At 40.6% G+C, this 6,522-nt stretch overlaps 1 long non-coding RNA gene across 4 annotated transcripts; it reads left to right on the top strand.

Annotated features, from left to right (window-relative positions):
• The first annotated feature begins 2,861 nt into the window (after positions 1 to 2,861).
• On the top strand, positions 2,862 to 6,274 carry LOC309710608. 4 transcript variants are annotated; one of them, XR_014277767.1, is made up of 4 exons: positions 2,862 to 3,054; positions 4,960 to 5,000; positions 5,077 to 5,189; positions 5,275 to 6,274. It is a non-coding gene; the product is annotated as an uncharacterized lncRNA (long non-coding RNA). The 4 variants fall into 4 exon arrangements; XR_014277768.1 differs by lacking the exon at positions 4,960 to 5,000 and having other exon boundaries at positions 5,275 to 5,386; positions 5,453 to 6,274; XR_014277769.1 differs by lacking the exon at positions 4,960 to 5,000 and having other exon boundaries at positions 2,865 to 3,054.
• The last annotated feature ends 248 nt before the right edge of the window (positions 6,275 to 6,522 follow it).

Below are 6,522 nucleotides of genomic sequence, written 5' to 3' on the forward strand. Positions count from 1 at the left end.
AACACCTAGACAGTTTTTATTCATTTGAATCAATTGACTTGATTCAAAATGTAAAAAAAATAAAAAAAATAATCATACATCACTTTAATCACATTCAAGATCATGTTCTGACATACGGCATATCACATATCTTTCTGAAAGCGCTGTAACTAAGTTTAAGGATATAATTCATCCACTGTTATCTTCTTAAGTGCTTTGATAATGCCAAAAAATGGAAAGAGTAGCTACCTGAACGCTACTCCCATAGAGGTTGATTATTAATAGTTTTACTTCAAGTGTGCCTACAACTCTAGATGCTGCTCCAAATCAGAAGTACTTGACTCCCTGGTATAACTATGAAGCCTGCACCTTAAAGCAGATAACTCATAAACTGGAGAGAAAATGGCATCTCACTAATTTAGATGATCATTTAGCCAGGAAAGTTAGTTTGCTGCTCTATTTTTAAAAAAGCCCTCTGGCAAAGCTAGAAAATCTTGGTATTCATCACTGATTGAAGGAAATAAGAATAACCCTGGGTTTCTCTTCAGCACTGTAGCCAGGCTGACAAAAAGTCAGGCCTCTGTTGGGCCAAACATTCCTTCAACATTAACTAGTAATGACTTCATGCTAAGAGCAGTTCTGTTTCCATCATACATGCTTCCCTTAGGCAGTATCATTAGAAGGCATAGCATATACTTTCACTGCTATGCAGATGGCACCCAACTTTATCCATCCATGAAGCCATATACAAGACACCAATTAGCACTGTAGGAATCTCTTAAAGACATAAAGACCTGGATGACCTCTAATTTTCTGCTTCTAAATTAGATCAAACTGAGGTTATTGTACTCGACCGTAAAAATCTTAGAAATGTGGTTTTTAGCCAGATGGTTACCCTGGATGGCAGTACCCTGGCCTCCATTAACTTTGTGAGGAATCTTGGAGTGATTTTTGACCAGGATATGTCCCTTCAATGCACACATTAAACAAATATGTAGGACTGCATTCTTCCATTTGCACAATATCTTTAAAATTAGAAACATTGCAGATTAATGCTGAAAAAGTAGTTGATGCATTTATTACTTCTATGCTAGACTACTGTAATGTGTTATTATCAGGATGTCCTAAAATTCCCTGAAAAGCCTTCAATTGATCCAAAATGTTGTATTAGCGTAGTAGCAGTAGAGTACTGACACAGACTAGAAAGAGTGAGCATATTTCTCATATACTGGCTTCTCTTCATTGGCTTCCTGTTAAATCCAGAATCAAATTTAAATCCTGCTCCTCACATGCAAGGTCTTGAACAATCAGGCCCAATCATATCTTAATGACCCAATAGTAAAGTATCACTCCATTAGAGCTCTTTGCCCTCAGACTGTGGGCTTATTAAATCAAATCAAATCAAATCACTTTTATTGTCACATCACATGTGCAGGCACACTGGCACAGCACATGCGAGTGAAATTCTTGTGTGCGAGCCCCACAAGCAACAGAGATGTTAGTTAGATATTAGTGATTCCAAGAGTATTTAAAGTAGAATGGGAGGGAGAGCTTTCATCTTTCAGACCCCTCTTCTATGGAACCAGCTTCCAGTTTGGATTTGGGAGACAGACACTAACTCTACTTTTAAGATTAGGCTTAAAACTTGCATATTTGCCTTTCTTACACTGCGATAGGTCTAGTCTGCTAGGGGATTAACCTAATGCATTGAGTGTTTCTTCTTCAGTCACCTTTCTCACTCACTATGTGTTTAAACTCCTCTCTGCATGTAATTATTTGGTATTACTAATCTCTGGCTCTCTTCTGCAGCATGTCTTTGTCCAGTCTTTATCCACTCACCCCCAACCAGTTGCAGCAGATGGCTGCCCCTCCTCTGCTTGAGGTTTCTTCCTGTTAAAAGGGAGTTTTTCCTTCCTACGTTTGCCAAAGTGCTTGCTCATAGGGCATCATATGATTGTTGGGGGTTTCTCTGTTTTCTTTGTATTATGTATTGCAGGGTCTTTATCTTACAAAATAAGGGGCCTTGAGTCAACTGATGTTGTGATTTTTCACCATATAAATAAAACTGAATTGAATTGAATAGCAGTCATTTCTTGTAAACAGTATATCCATTTTTTTAAAATTCTCCTTCAGGTGTGGCATTCGTCATAGTTGTCATGGAATCCATTAGTTTTTAGTTACTAGACATTTTCTTCCTGTGCCCTCTGTGCATTCCTGTCTCTCTCTTCTTACTTATTGTTACTCTTCATGTTTCTCTATTGGTTGTTTTATATTCCTGTCTTACTTTAAAGTTAAATATCTTCCCCTTATCTGCCTTCACTTAGCCCAACAATCGATCCCTATCAATCAGGCCGAGCAGTCACATGAAGGTGATTATCAATAAATCAACCAGGATTTACGAGTCCACCTATGAGCGTCCTCACATAAAAGAAGCAGTGTTGGCAGTATATGACCAGTCAGAAACATATACGGGTCTCCCAGCAGCAGAGTGGTATAAAAAATGAAAAGGGTACGCAAACTATATTATCTATCTAGTTATAGAGCTGTGTGTAAAAGGGTTAAGTGCAGAAACAAAGTATTAAAAGGCACCCTGTGAATATGTTTTCACTAAGCACTGAGATCAGTGAGACCAGAAAAGTGCTATATTAATGCTGACACTCAGCTATGTATAGGAATATAAGGTCTGGAAGTAGTGTAAAGGTGCCCTGTTTTATGATCATGTCACTATATTAAGGCTTACAGAAAAATGCAATTGATTTAAACTTGTTTGCAGGAAATATAAAAAAGAAAAAGAAATAAATTAGCTCTGAAAAAAATCTATTTCTTAGTTGATGCCAATCTAAAAAAAGACATCAAAGACATACACTGACTGGCCAGTAGGTGGTGATTTGGTATGTGACTGTTCTGAAGGCAGGACTGTGATGCAGTTTCTGCCTCGCCACTAGAGGGCGCGGCCGTTTTGTGAGTAATGTTTGACTGGGATGGAAAATGGTGTTCATGAAGGCAGTGTGAATCACAAGTTATGCTCGGGAGCAGTTTATGTGGGTTCAATGAGAGTGTGCGTCCATAAGACTGGTGAGTTACAGGATATTTCTTGTGTAAGAAGGATAGCCTGTATGTTTTCTTGCTCTGGACGTCCTCTGTTTGTACATTTTCTATAAGCTAAGTTATCGCTAAGCTAAGCGGGCTAAGCTAAGCTAAGTTCGCCTAGGCCAAACTGAGTTCAGTTTGAGTTGGGGATTTGTTATGTGTATTTGCCTTCTTTAGTTGGCATCATAAGTGAGTGGGGCACAAGAGTTAAGTGATGGGAAGATGTTTATTTTCTTTGTTGTCAAATATGGTTCAGACTATAAGTAAAAGCCGCCAGCTTAGTATTAGGGCCTATAAGACAAGTATGTGGCTGTAATATGTTATATGGTGATTATTGTTGTCTATAATTTGATTGTAATTTGTGTTCTATTTTCCATTCTGTTTGTAGAACCACACACACATACCCACACCCACGCTAAATCTGCCATTAAAGAGCTGAACGATCATCCCCTGTCCTCGTTAATTTCTGGAGGGTCATAGTGGCACTTGACCTGTGCACACCCTGCGATCACCACCGTAGAACTGAACCTCATATCAGAAATCATCATAACAGTGACAATCATGTGTCTTGAACATAACGTGCTCCCGAGAAGGTTAGGTTTGCAGTGCAGGTTACCATGGTAATGTAACATGCGAGCCAACTTTTAATACTGAAACAAGGGTTAACCCTGAAGTTATGTAGCTACTCACAACGGCCCTAATCCAGCTCTGTAGTACAGGGCTTTGTATTTTGCTTTTGTCAAACTGTTTGTTTGTGCTCTTTGTGTTTTCCTACATTTCTTTGTGCTTTTAACTCTTATGTTCTTATGATGCTCATTTTTTATTATTAGTTTAGCCTGCTACTGTAGGTTCAGGGGGATGATGTGGGTCTCAGCTTTGACCCAGAGTCTCCACCTGGTTGGATATGCCCCTTTACCTAAGGAGACATTCAAGAGGTATTCTTGAAAAAAAAAAAATACCCCTTCATCATTTTAAACGCATGTCTTCAACCTGGTTGTGGTGGCAGCAACACCTGCACAAGGTTACAAAAATAGAGAGATACATGGCTTGCTGAAACAACACCAAAGTGACATCACTTCTGTCTTCCAGCATTGTTCATGAGGGATCGAATGCAAGCATGTGCCCAGAGTCCTCACCTTTCAGTATCTCTAATGGTGAAACAGGACAACCTATGGAAGAAACTAATTTCTGCTGCTTGTGGCCATAGTTCAGGGGTTTGTGATTCAGTAGATGGAGCAGCTGTTTGTGCATAAGAACAGACTTCTAGCCCTGGGCCCTGTTTCAGGAAGCCGGTTTAGTGGAAAAACTGAGTAAGTATACCCTGAGTTAACGAAAACTCTGGGTTTTCGGTTTCACAAAGCGAGTTCAGCTGCAGCCTGAGTGAGTCACTATGACGACACACGTCGTGAAGCTAACCTGCCCCCTAGCAGGTTTACTACAACTAACCCTGACTGTCTCCGCCCCTTTGTCGGAAACCTGACAGTAGGAAGTGTCGGACATGGCGTGTCCCTTCCTTGAAGAGCCAGTAGATCGTGAAGCCCAAATTCTCCGCAGAGCTCTCCGCCGGGAGATAGTGATCAGAGCGCGTTTGGACATTTTATCATTTCCTGATGATTTTCTGTGCGAACGTTACCGTTTCTCAGCACAATCTATAAGTTATTTGAATAACATCCTCAGGCCATATATTACGCATGTGACACATCGCGGACATCCTCTCAGTTCTGTACATATTATTTGTATTGCACTTCGTTTTTTTGCAAACGGGAGCTTTCTGTATAATATTGGTGACGCTGAGCACGTTTCCAAGGCTACCGTCTGTCGGGCAGTCAGGAATGTTACAGTTGCACTGAAACGTCTCCTGTACTCGTTTGTGGTGTTCCCCGGTCATAGACCCACAAGATTTATCAAAGAGGGATGCCACAAAATTGCAGGTATCAGGATGAACAAAACTCAATTTATGATGTGGTGATACTTGGACTACTACTTAAATTTTACATTTATTTCCAGGGTTCCCAGGCGTGATTGGCTGTACAGATGGCACTCACATTCCAATCATTGCTCCTTCAGTAAATGAAGGAGACTATGTGAACAGGAAGTCTTTCCACAGCATTAATGTACAGGTACATAGTTCCCTGTAGCATTTCAAACTAACAAATTATTTCATTATAGTAATGGATGCTAATTTGTGTTCTCTGCACTGTGAAGATCATATATGATGCTGCCAACATTATCACAAATGTGGAAGCCAAGTGGCCAGGCTCTGTCCATGACTCACAAATATTCCGTGAATGTACACTGAGCACAAAATTTGGACATGGTGAGTTGAGAATACTTTAAAATATATAAAGACCAATTGCTTCAGAAGTGTATCCTTCTGTCTTAGGAGAGTTCACTGGCTACTTGCTTGGTGATAGGGGGTATCCATGTTTACCCTATTTGCTTACCCCTTACCCTGACCCTGAACCGGGCCCACAGCAGCGATATAATCTGGCTAATTGCAGGACAAGAGCCAGAATTGAAATGACTATCGGAATGCTTAAGGCCCGGTTCCAGTGCCTGCAAAGACTCAGGGTCACCCCAGAAAGGGCATGTGACATTATTGTGGCATGTGTGATTCTTCACAACATTGCCACAATTAGAGGAGAACACTGTCCTTCTGAACCAAACATCAGCAGTGATCCAAACCATGAACATCCTGACCCTCCCACGGACATACAAGATGGAAGTGCAGTCAGAGACACCATATGTCACAATCATTTCTTTTGACCCATCACCTCAACATGTTGAAAGACGAAAAAACAGATTTTTTGTTCAACTGGCTTTATTGGTCGCCTGTATTTCCTGTACACAAAGTATTACAAGATGTAAACCTCATAAAGTGTCTCTGTTGCTTCCTCCTCTGTAACAGCTGTCAATGTTTTTTCATTATTTTCCTGTAGTAAAGAAATAAACAACATTGCTGTTCTACTGTAAACTCATATAATCTGTGGAGTATTACTCACAACTGCATGTTGGTCTGGCTCAACAGGAGGCTGCACCAGATGCAGTACACCACCACCATCAACTGATAGAATATGAGGTTTATACAGGTCACTTATAACTTACAAGGGACCAAATGGCAATTAACAAACATACCAATCACCTTACACTTCATTGTCATTATGCTCTCAAAGACAACCAAGCCTGAGGGAAGGCAAAATCAGTAGGAAAATAACTTCACTACAAAATAATCCATTATGGTAATGAGTTTATCAAATGAATGTGTCGCACTGCAAAGGTGACTGTGAAGAAAGGATGTATGCACATCATGTATTATTTTGGATTTACCCCCTATGTAGGCACTTGTGTCTTGCGGGGTTATTGACTCAGAGGATGTCCCCGCAGAGATGCCTTCGGCCACAGGGCGCCCACTGTTTTGGCTGAGGGCCAACTGCTCAGCCTCTGTGAGTGGTG

This window comes from Aulonocara stuartgranti, assembly GCF_965226115.1.
Source record: "Aulonocara stuartgranti genome assembly, chromosome: 7".
NCBI classification, from domain to species: domain Eukaryota; kingdom Metazoa; phylum Chordata; class Actinopteri; order Cichliformes; family Cichlidae; genus Aulonocara; species Aulonocara stuartgranti.